Consider the following 8306-nt stretch of genomic DNA (forward strand, 5'->3'; position numbering starts at 1 on the left):
GAATGTGTTTCACACTATATTCCCATTACATGCTTAAAAATAAATGGTCCAAAATGAGGTTTTACAGTCATAAGAAAACTTTTATTTCTGTAATGAACAAAGGTACTGCTACTGTGCTCTGTGTACTTCTGCTGTACTGTAACACAACTGTGTTGATTATAATGAGAGCGTTCTCAATTTGTTTTATTGTGCAACTCACTATATAGTGTAGTACAGGCTGTGGACAGTAAGACTGTGCATGCGCAGAAACACCCAGTTCAAGACTTGTGGGTCAGAAAGTCATGTAAAGCAAATTCCTGGAGAGGAGTGGTTATGGACCTAATATTTGGTTTGCAAAGTGATTGTAAGTACTGCCAAATAAATAAACGAATAAATAAATAAATCTTGGAAAATATAATATGAAGATATGATTGAGAATATACAGTTACAACTACTAAGAAATACTGTACATACCATTCAAAAGTTTGGAGTTGGTAAGATTTTTGAAAAAGTCTCTTTAGTCCCTTATGTTTTTGAAAAAAGAAACAGCAGTCATTATTTGAGTTTTCAATCTTGATCCTTCAGAAATCATTCTAATATGCTGATTTGGTGAAACATTTCCTCTTATTATCAATGTTCAAAACAGTTGTGCTGCTTAATATTTTTGTGGAAACTGTGATACTTTTTTTTTTGTAACAACGAACAAGTCTTTACTGACACTTTTGATCAGTTTAATGCATAGTGCTTAATAAAAGTATTAATGTCTTAAAAAGTATATATTACTTACCCAAAATTTCTAAATGGAAGTGTATTAATATATTTTCATATATGTTTGTTCAACAAGTGCTATGTCTGTTCATTTTAATCTGACTTATTTTATTCTTCACTGCAAAAAGTAGGAAGTTAAATAGTATAACCGTTAACCCAATAACATGATGTGATCTAGAAGAGGGAAATCTTAAAAAAAGTATGCTTACAATTATGTAAATAAAAAAATGTGATCTAATTAAAACTAAAATATAGTACTTGTATTATAATAGATGACTGTGGTTTAGTAAATGCTATGGTTTCTGTAAATAACTGTAATAATTTCAATATACAAATACACACAATCATCCACCCACGTGCCTACAAATACACACTGTGTATAATAAACGTGTAACTTGGAAGAGAAGGAAGATTGTGAGTAACACTGAGGTGCAGAAATGTGGAGAATGTCTAGCATGTTTACATGGAACAAACATGAACACACATACAAAGAATTGTCCTATCTGCGGGATTATTATTCAGTCAAAGATTAGTGATGCTGTTTGACAGAACATTTGACCAAAAGACTGCAATAGCAATATAGGCAAAATCCAAAATATAGATCCTGTGTCATAAGATTTGTGATACCGTAACTGGTTTACAAGGCTGTGTAAAGAATTTAAAGGACAGAAGATGACAGTGGCATGTGTTTGGTCTTATCAGCCCTCTTCTTTGTTAGTGTGTTTATATGACTGGGTTAGTTATAATTGTCTCTTGTTCTTGAGAATGTTGCTCAGACAAAAAAAAAAATATTTGCTCAGATGTTGCTCTTTCAAAGCTGGAATTCTCAGTTTTACCACTGAGTACTAATGTAGACAGTGATATTAAAAGTCCAAATTCAATATACAACTTATTGATGATGCATAGGGGAAGAAGATGAGCCCAGAATATGAAGGCAACATGCTAAATTGCACGTTGTGTTTTTTTTTTTTTTTTTTTTTTTTTTTTTTCATAGAAAACCATAAAGAAAACGCAAGCAAGGCCTACTGCATTAAGACAGTGCTTCATACCAACCGATCTACAGTAAATTTTCATGGTTTGAAATTGAAACAGATGGAAAATTGACAGACCTGTGCTGCATGTCTGTAGAAAATATGTTTTTACCTCCAGATCGCCGCACCCTTCACGTGATGAAAACTGTGAATATATGTGGTATGCTGAAGAATAGTACTCATTATAATTAACAGCTTCTTAGCCTATATATAAGAAAACTGATAGTGATAATAATGAGATAGGCTATATATCATTTTATCACTATCACTATCAGTTTTCTTAAGTAGGCCTAGGCCTATTATTTACAGATTTACATTCAATATAATAATTATCATCATTAATGTTTTCATCTAAATGCTTGTTACAAATATTTCGGGTTCTATAATAAGCGCTATTGCTTCGAATTAATTCAATATATTATTATAGTTAAAGATGGATGCGTGTGATTGGTTACACGTGCGCGTGCGCGTCAATGCGTACATTGGTAACTTCCTTCTCGCGATACGTTTCATTCACGATAAAGCAACGGTGTACGCATCGCTTGGACGTGCATTAATTAATATCAGCCTTTTCAGGTATAAAATGCACACCATCATTGTTCTAATATCTTCATAAGAAAGACTGTTTACTATACTAATTGTTTCCCAATGTATGAGTTTTAACATTATGTTAACGTGGTTAGCAAACGTACCGCGATTAGCGCGTAAGTTACACGAGTGATGCAGAGATAAAGTAAGGAGTATTCCTTTATTCATTCATTTTGTGTTATGAGTTTATTTCGTGCTTTTTCACTGATAGTGTATGTATTTGACATCATGGGTATGTAGTCGAGTGAACTTGGATGAACATAACGTTACATGTTATGAATGAAATTTGAGTATTGCAGCATGTAATTTAAAGCTAAAAGTGTAAAAGTGAGACTATACACACACACACACACACACACACATATATATATATATATATATATATATATATATATATATAGTTGATATCATAGTTTAGATCATTTATAGTCTAACTTACAAAGAATTTGATGCAAACACAGCAGGAAATTTTGACAATCTAAATATGAAACAATCCATATTTAGAAGATGTAGTGTAGTATCATCTGTTAATATAACCCCGCATTTATACTGTGTGTGTCTACACGGGAGTCAGACATGTAGCCGCGGAGCTGCTAACATAACGTAAAACTAAATTAATTCAGGTTGGTCATTTCACATTTCAGTCAAGACCCCACTTAATGCTGACTGTCACAACTCTGACTGAGACTAAAGAGGCACAAAGACAAAAGTGATATAGCTACTGGGACAACCTTTGACCTTTTTGTACAGTTTAGTTATTTTTTAGCCTTTAATTTAATCACCCTGAAAACGGCTGTTAAAAACACAACTTTTATACACATCCCCATAACCAGTCAGACATAACCTCTGTAACTTCTGTGACCTCTATAAACCAAGTACCACCAGACAAGTGCTCTTCCTCAAGCACAATTCATGAGTCATACACACATAGGCCTACACATTTATGCAAACAAATTTCAGAAAAAAAGATTTAATAATGGTACATGATGGGCACATTGTGTATGTTAAACATTAATATAAAATTCTTATATGTAATTCTTAAAAAATGTGTTTGCAAACACCACTTGTTTTGTTATTTTGTTCAAACATTTAAAAAAAAATGTGATTGTGATGATTAAAATATTTTATATATATATATATATATATATATATATATCAAATAAAATAATAATTGTTTTTAGTTCCTCTCTGTGGTCTGCCAAGACATCAGCTGTGAAGGAAACGTTACAGCACAGCGGTCAAATTCTTCTCTTCTGCAACCCACCAAGTCTGAATCCAACCAAATCTCCTCACAAATTAAACAAATGCTTCCACAGTGACTGACAGGTGAAGAGACTCTGACCTCAAGGTTAAATAGGCATACTGTTTATTGGAATGAAGGGCTGTGTGTATAGATGTGTATATGTGAGGTGGGGTTGAGGGAATCAAGGAAGACTTGTCTTGGAAGGGCTGCGTTTACAGTGGGAATCCATGCTTGCTGGAAAGGAAAATACACATGAAGTAGGAGCGAGAGAGTACTGATGGAGATCACACAGAGAAAGAGAGAGAGAGAGGAAGAAACCAGATGGATCAAGAGACTTCAACATGATTTACAAAGTCTATCTGCTTCATCCATGTCTACAGAATTCCAATCAGGAATTTCTGCATTGAAGTTCAAGAGGGACTGGCGTTCAGAGAAAATGGTATTATATCTTGTCTCACCATGCAGTATTCATGCATTTCAATTACATGTACAGCACAAATGTTCTCAGATCCATCAACGCTGTTTTTTGCACGCCAAGACTTAACCATAAGCATGAAATAAACAAATAAATAAAATGACTTTAAGAATTCTTATAGAATTGTAGATGTGCTGTGCATACCTGTCCCACTTTCTGAGCAGATCTTCCGTTTAAGCGTTTCATGTACCATTTGACATTTCTCCATAAATCCTGCATGTTGATTAGTTGGGGGGAAAAACTAATTCAACCGGTTACACTGTAAAATCTCGAAAAGTCGCAACACACACAAGTACACAAAGGCAACTTATTTTACACTTTCATTCATATCATATTAAATTTGGCATCTAAACTGATTAAGGTCATTTCTTCTCAAATCAAACACTTTTGACCATAGTTGTATTCTTGCTTGGACCCTTTATAAATAGAGAAAAAAGTTGGTGTTTTAGATACCATCTGAACTCATGCTGTAGTTTGTCCTTCAGAACAGACAAAATCAATAAAAATTCCCCTCAAGAGCACAGGAAGATATTGTGACTCATGTACTTATGAGATGGACCACACTCTGTGTGTGAGTGACAGTTGAAGAGTCATTTTTAGCAGTGATGGACAGACGCATACACACACAGCTGTGCCTCGACCCAGAGTAGATTATGCCCCATATACCTCACACATAGCTACTACTGGAGAAGGTAGGCCTACAGAGTAAGAAAATCATCAGCATCTAGCTTATTATTAAAAAAAAAAACTAATTGTAAACTCCCATGTCCATTATGATCTTCAAGGAGCTGTGTGTATGTACGTTTATGTATTTATATGAGTATTCCGTATGTGTGTGTTCTCCATATGTGCAGTGAAAAGGTCTTTTGTCCCTTGCCTTCCCCACCCCGGCCTACATTACATGCATTTTCACTCAAAGTATACATGTGTTTTTATAGGACAACGTAGCAACATAAAACTTTACAACCATGAATATTTCATATCAAACAACACAACATGACAAGAACAAATATCATTAACATTTCACGACATATCCTACATTAAAACAATGACAAAATAATACAAATTTGTCCTAAAAGCATTAAAAGAAATGGTTATTACCTTTCAAATTCAATCCTTGTATGCCCACAATAAACCAGCTTAGTTGTAATTTACACTGCAAAATTAACTTATTGTTAAATATGAAGCCAGCAAACCAATTTGTGCTTTATAAATAAAGATGCAGCAATGAAACAGCCTGTGTACAGTTAATAATGATGAGTTAAACCTGTAGCATATCCAGAACAACACAGCTAATAAACAGTATCAAGCATCAATAATGAAGAAGCAGTATAACATATCACAAATTCCTTGTTGCTGAGAGTTATTTCTAAAAATGAAACCTCTGTTTCTTTACTAAATGATCAATATAGGGTTTAAGCAGCAAAATGTAATCTCTCTAGTATTAAAGGTGGGCAAAAAAAAGAGAGTTATGAACCATATCGAACACATCAGGAGTCCATTAGATATCCTGATGGTTCCCTGTGTCTACAATTTGATGAAACGCTCAAAGCTTTGAGGATTGTGACTGATCTGCTCATGTCTCCCAACTGCAAAGCAATGCTGAAACTCAGACTGTGTGATCTAGATGTTCTGCGCTGCTCTGCTGCGCTCTTTGTTTTGATAGACTGTCTGAGTCGGCCACCGAGGTGCTGATGATCAATGTCGACTCTCAGGGGTCACAGAGGCAAAGGAGATTCACTCTGTCTCTTCTTAGTTAATGAGGTGTAGTGCCTTAAACAGATCCGAGAGCAGTTCATCAAGCCTTGGGCTTAAAGGCTAAAAAACGAACAAAAGTATCATAGGAACATGGTATTCTTTGAGGTCCTTTTGAGTTACATGCGGCCTATGATATTAAAAATAACGGTTCCAAAAGGAGGCTTTCACCGTGATGCTAACTAAACTAAATATCTATTTTTTATTATAAAGAACCTTTTGTACAATGGAAATGTTTCATGGTTGCCAATGTTTCATGATGCCATAAAGAACCTTTATTTTTGGTATGTAGTATATTATACATAAAATAGATTAATGTAGTAAACATTCAGACCCCTTCAGGGTCCAGATCCAGACCAAGACTTGTTGGACAATTTCAATAGACGAAGAAATACAGTAGAACAAATGGACTTATTGCAGTGTTCATTTTCAGATAACTATTTTTTGTTGTTGATGCTGTTGTTGTTGTTTTTTGACTATGCATGCATCTATGGTTTATGTTGGAATGTACTTGTGATCTGTGGTCACTGTTCTATTGTTTTGTTGTGTTAAATAATAATAATAATAATAAAGAATTCTGTGCTATTTGCACAGCACCATGACCAAAACTTAAAGTGCCATATTTTTTTGGTGCCACTGACAGAAATATTTGATTAAGCTAAACATAGAGATTGACGGAAAGCACAAAAGAGGGAAAAGATGTGATTTGTTCATCTGTGTTTGACATGGCAAGGCAGGATGGTGTGACATGTCTGTGCTCTCATCTACTCATTCCTTCACAGCAGACATCTCTGACCCACATCAACCCAAAATTAAAAGAACAAGGAGACTCAAAAACAAGCTTTTTAGTCCAAGAACATGTAACGGACTGTTGTACAACAAAAAGTTCATAGCAACAAATTAATGTTTATGATTGCTGTTGAAGATTTAGTACCACAGAAAGTATTTGGACACTTATGCCAAATTTAATATTGCATCAGATCAACACTAGAAGAAGAAAAAAAAATCATTTTTCTTCAGGTGCCTGGAGCCAAAGAAATATGGAAAACGAGCAAGAAGCCACACACTGGATTCAGTACAGAAATGATCACAAGTACAGCTCTATCACAGGTGGAGCTCCGAGAGAGTCTGATAATTGGCATGCATGACAAAATATTACAGGTATTCAATTATAGCAAAAAAAAAAAAAAAAATATATATATATATATATATATACAATTTCTAATCTTCTTATTTTTCCCCCTTTCTTTGTGATTTTTCTCTTATATGCATTGTTTTTATACTTTTTTTTGGTAAAAAGTCTATTAAGCTCATTATGTCTGCATTTATTTGATCAGAAAATAGTAAAACAGTAATATTGTGAATCATTGTTACCATTTAAAAGAACTGTATATTTCTATTTTAATATATTTTAAATATAGGCTAATTAAATATATTATATTCTAATTTGTTCCTGTGAATTTTCAGCAGCCATCACTCCATTCTTCTGTCTCGTGATCTTTCAAAAAAAAAAACATTCTAATGCTGATGTGGAGCTCAAGACTCATTTCTTGATCTGTGTTGAAAACAGTTGTGCTGCTTAATATTTTTTGTAGAAACATGCATAATTTTTTTTAGGATTCTTTGATAAAGAAAGCATTAATCTGAAAGCGAATTGTAATGATTTCTTTCTTTCTTTCTCAAAACATTTTCTCTTTATCAATTTGTTGTTTTTGTTATTGGTGTGCTTGTGATATTTTCCCTTTCTTAAATATCACTTGGTTTTTATATTTTGTTTTTTAATTCAACAATATTTATATCTAAGTGTGACATAATTAGCAAAACATCATTCATTTTGGGCCCACTGTTATGTCCGTATAGCGTATCAGACTGCTTGCACTGCCTCGTATTTCCACGGTGTGACAGTAGTGTTCTTTTAGTAATTCATCAAGATGACAAGGAGTCTTCCACCTCTAGGTGGCGTCATAGCGTTAGAATTTATGATTATCTGCTATTTCCCATGTCCACATAGAGAATGTGGACGTGCAGAGCAGACCTTGTTGTGTAGATAAAAGATAACAACCCTGGCTGAAGGACACTGATTCACCACTGAGCTATCCCAAGGACAGAAAGAAAGGAAATTAGATATAGCGAGAAAGAGTGAGTAAGAAAGAGAGAGATGAATTTGGTGTTCTTGTGGTCCAGGGGAGAAAAACATACAAAAGTTAAACTCCTTCCCTGATATTTTGAACAAAGTGTGAGGCATTTAGAAGAGAACAAAAACTATTTGAATCAAAAACAGAAGTCCATGTTTCCATTAAGATGACACACTATTTATCGTTAGCAACCACTCTATAGAGATTATGACACTTTGGGTGTTATTTTAAACTCTACTTTGTATGAAAAATATACTTGAAGGCCTACTTCATGGTATCCTTGCAGTGGTTGACAGTTTTCATATTGAAGTAGGCTAACTTAGAATTTGTAC

Source organism: Scardinius erythrophthalmus (assembly GCF_964197995.2).
Source record: "Scardinius erythrophthalmus genome assembly, chromosome: 6".
In the NCBI taxonomy this organism is placed as follows: Eukaryota; Metazoa; Chordata; class Actinopteri; order Cypriniformes; family Leuciscidae; genus Scardinius; species Scardinius erythrophthalmus.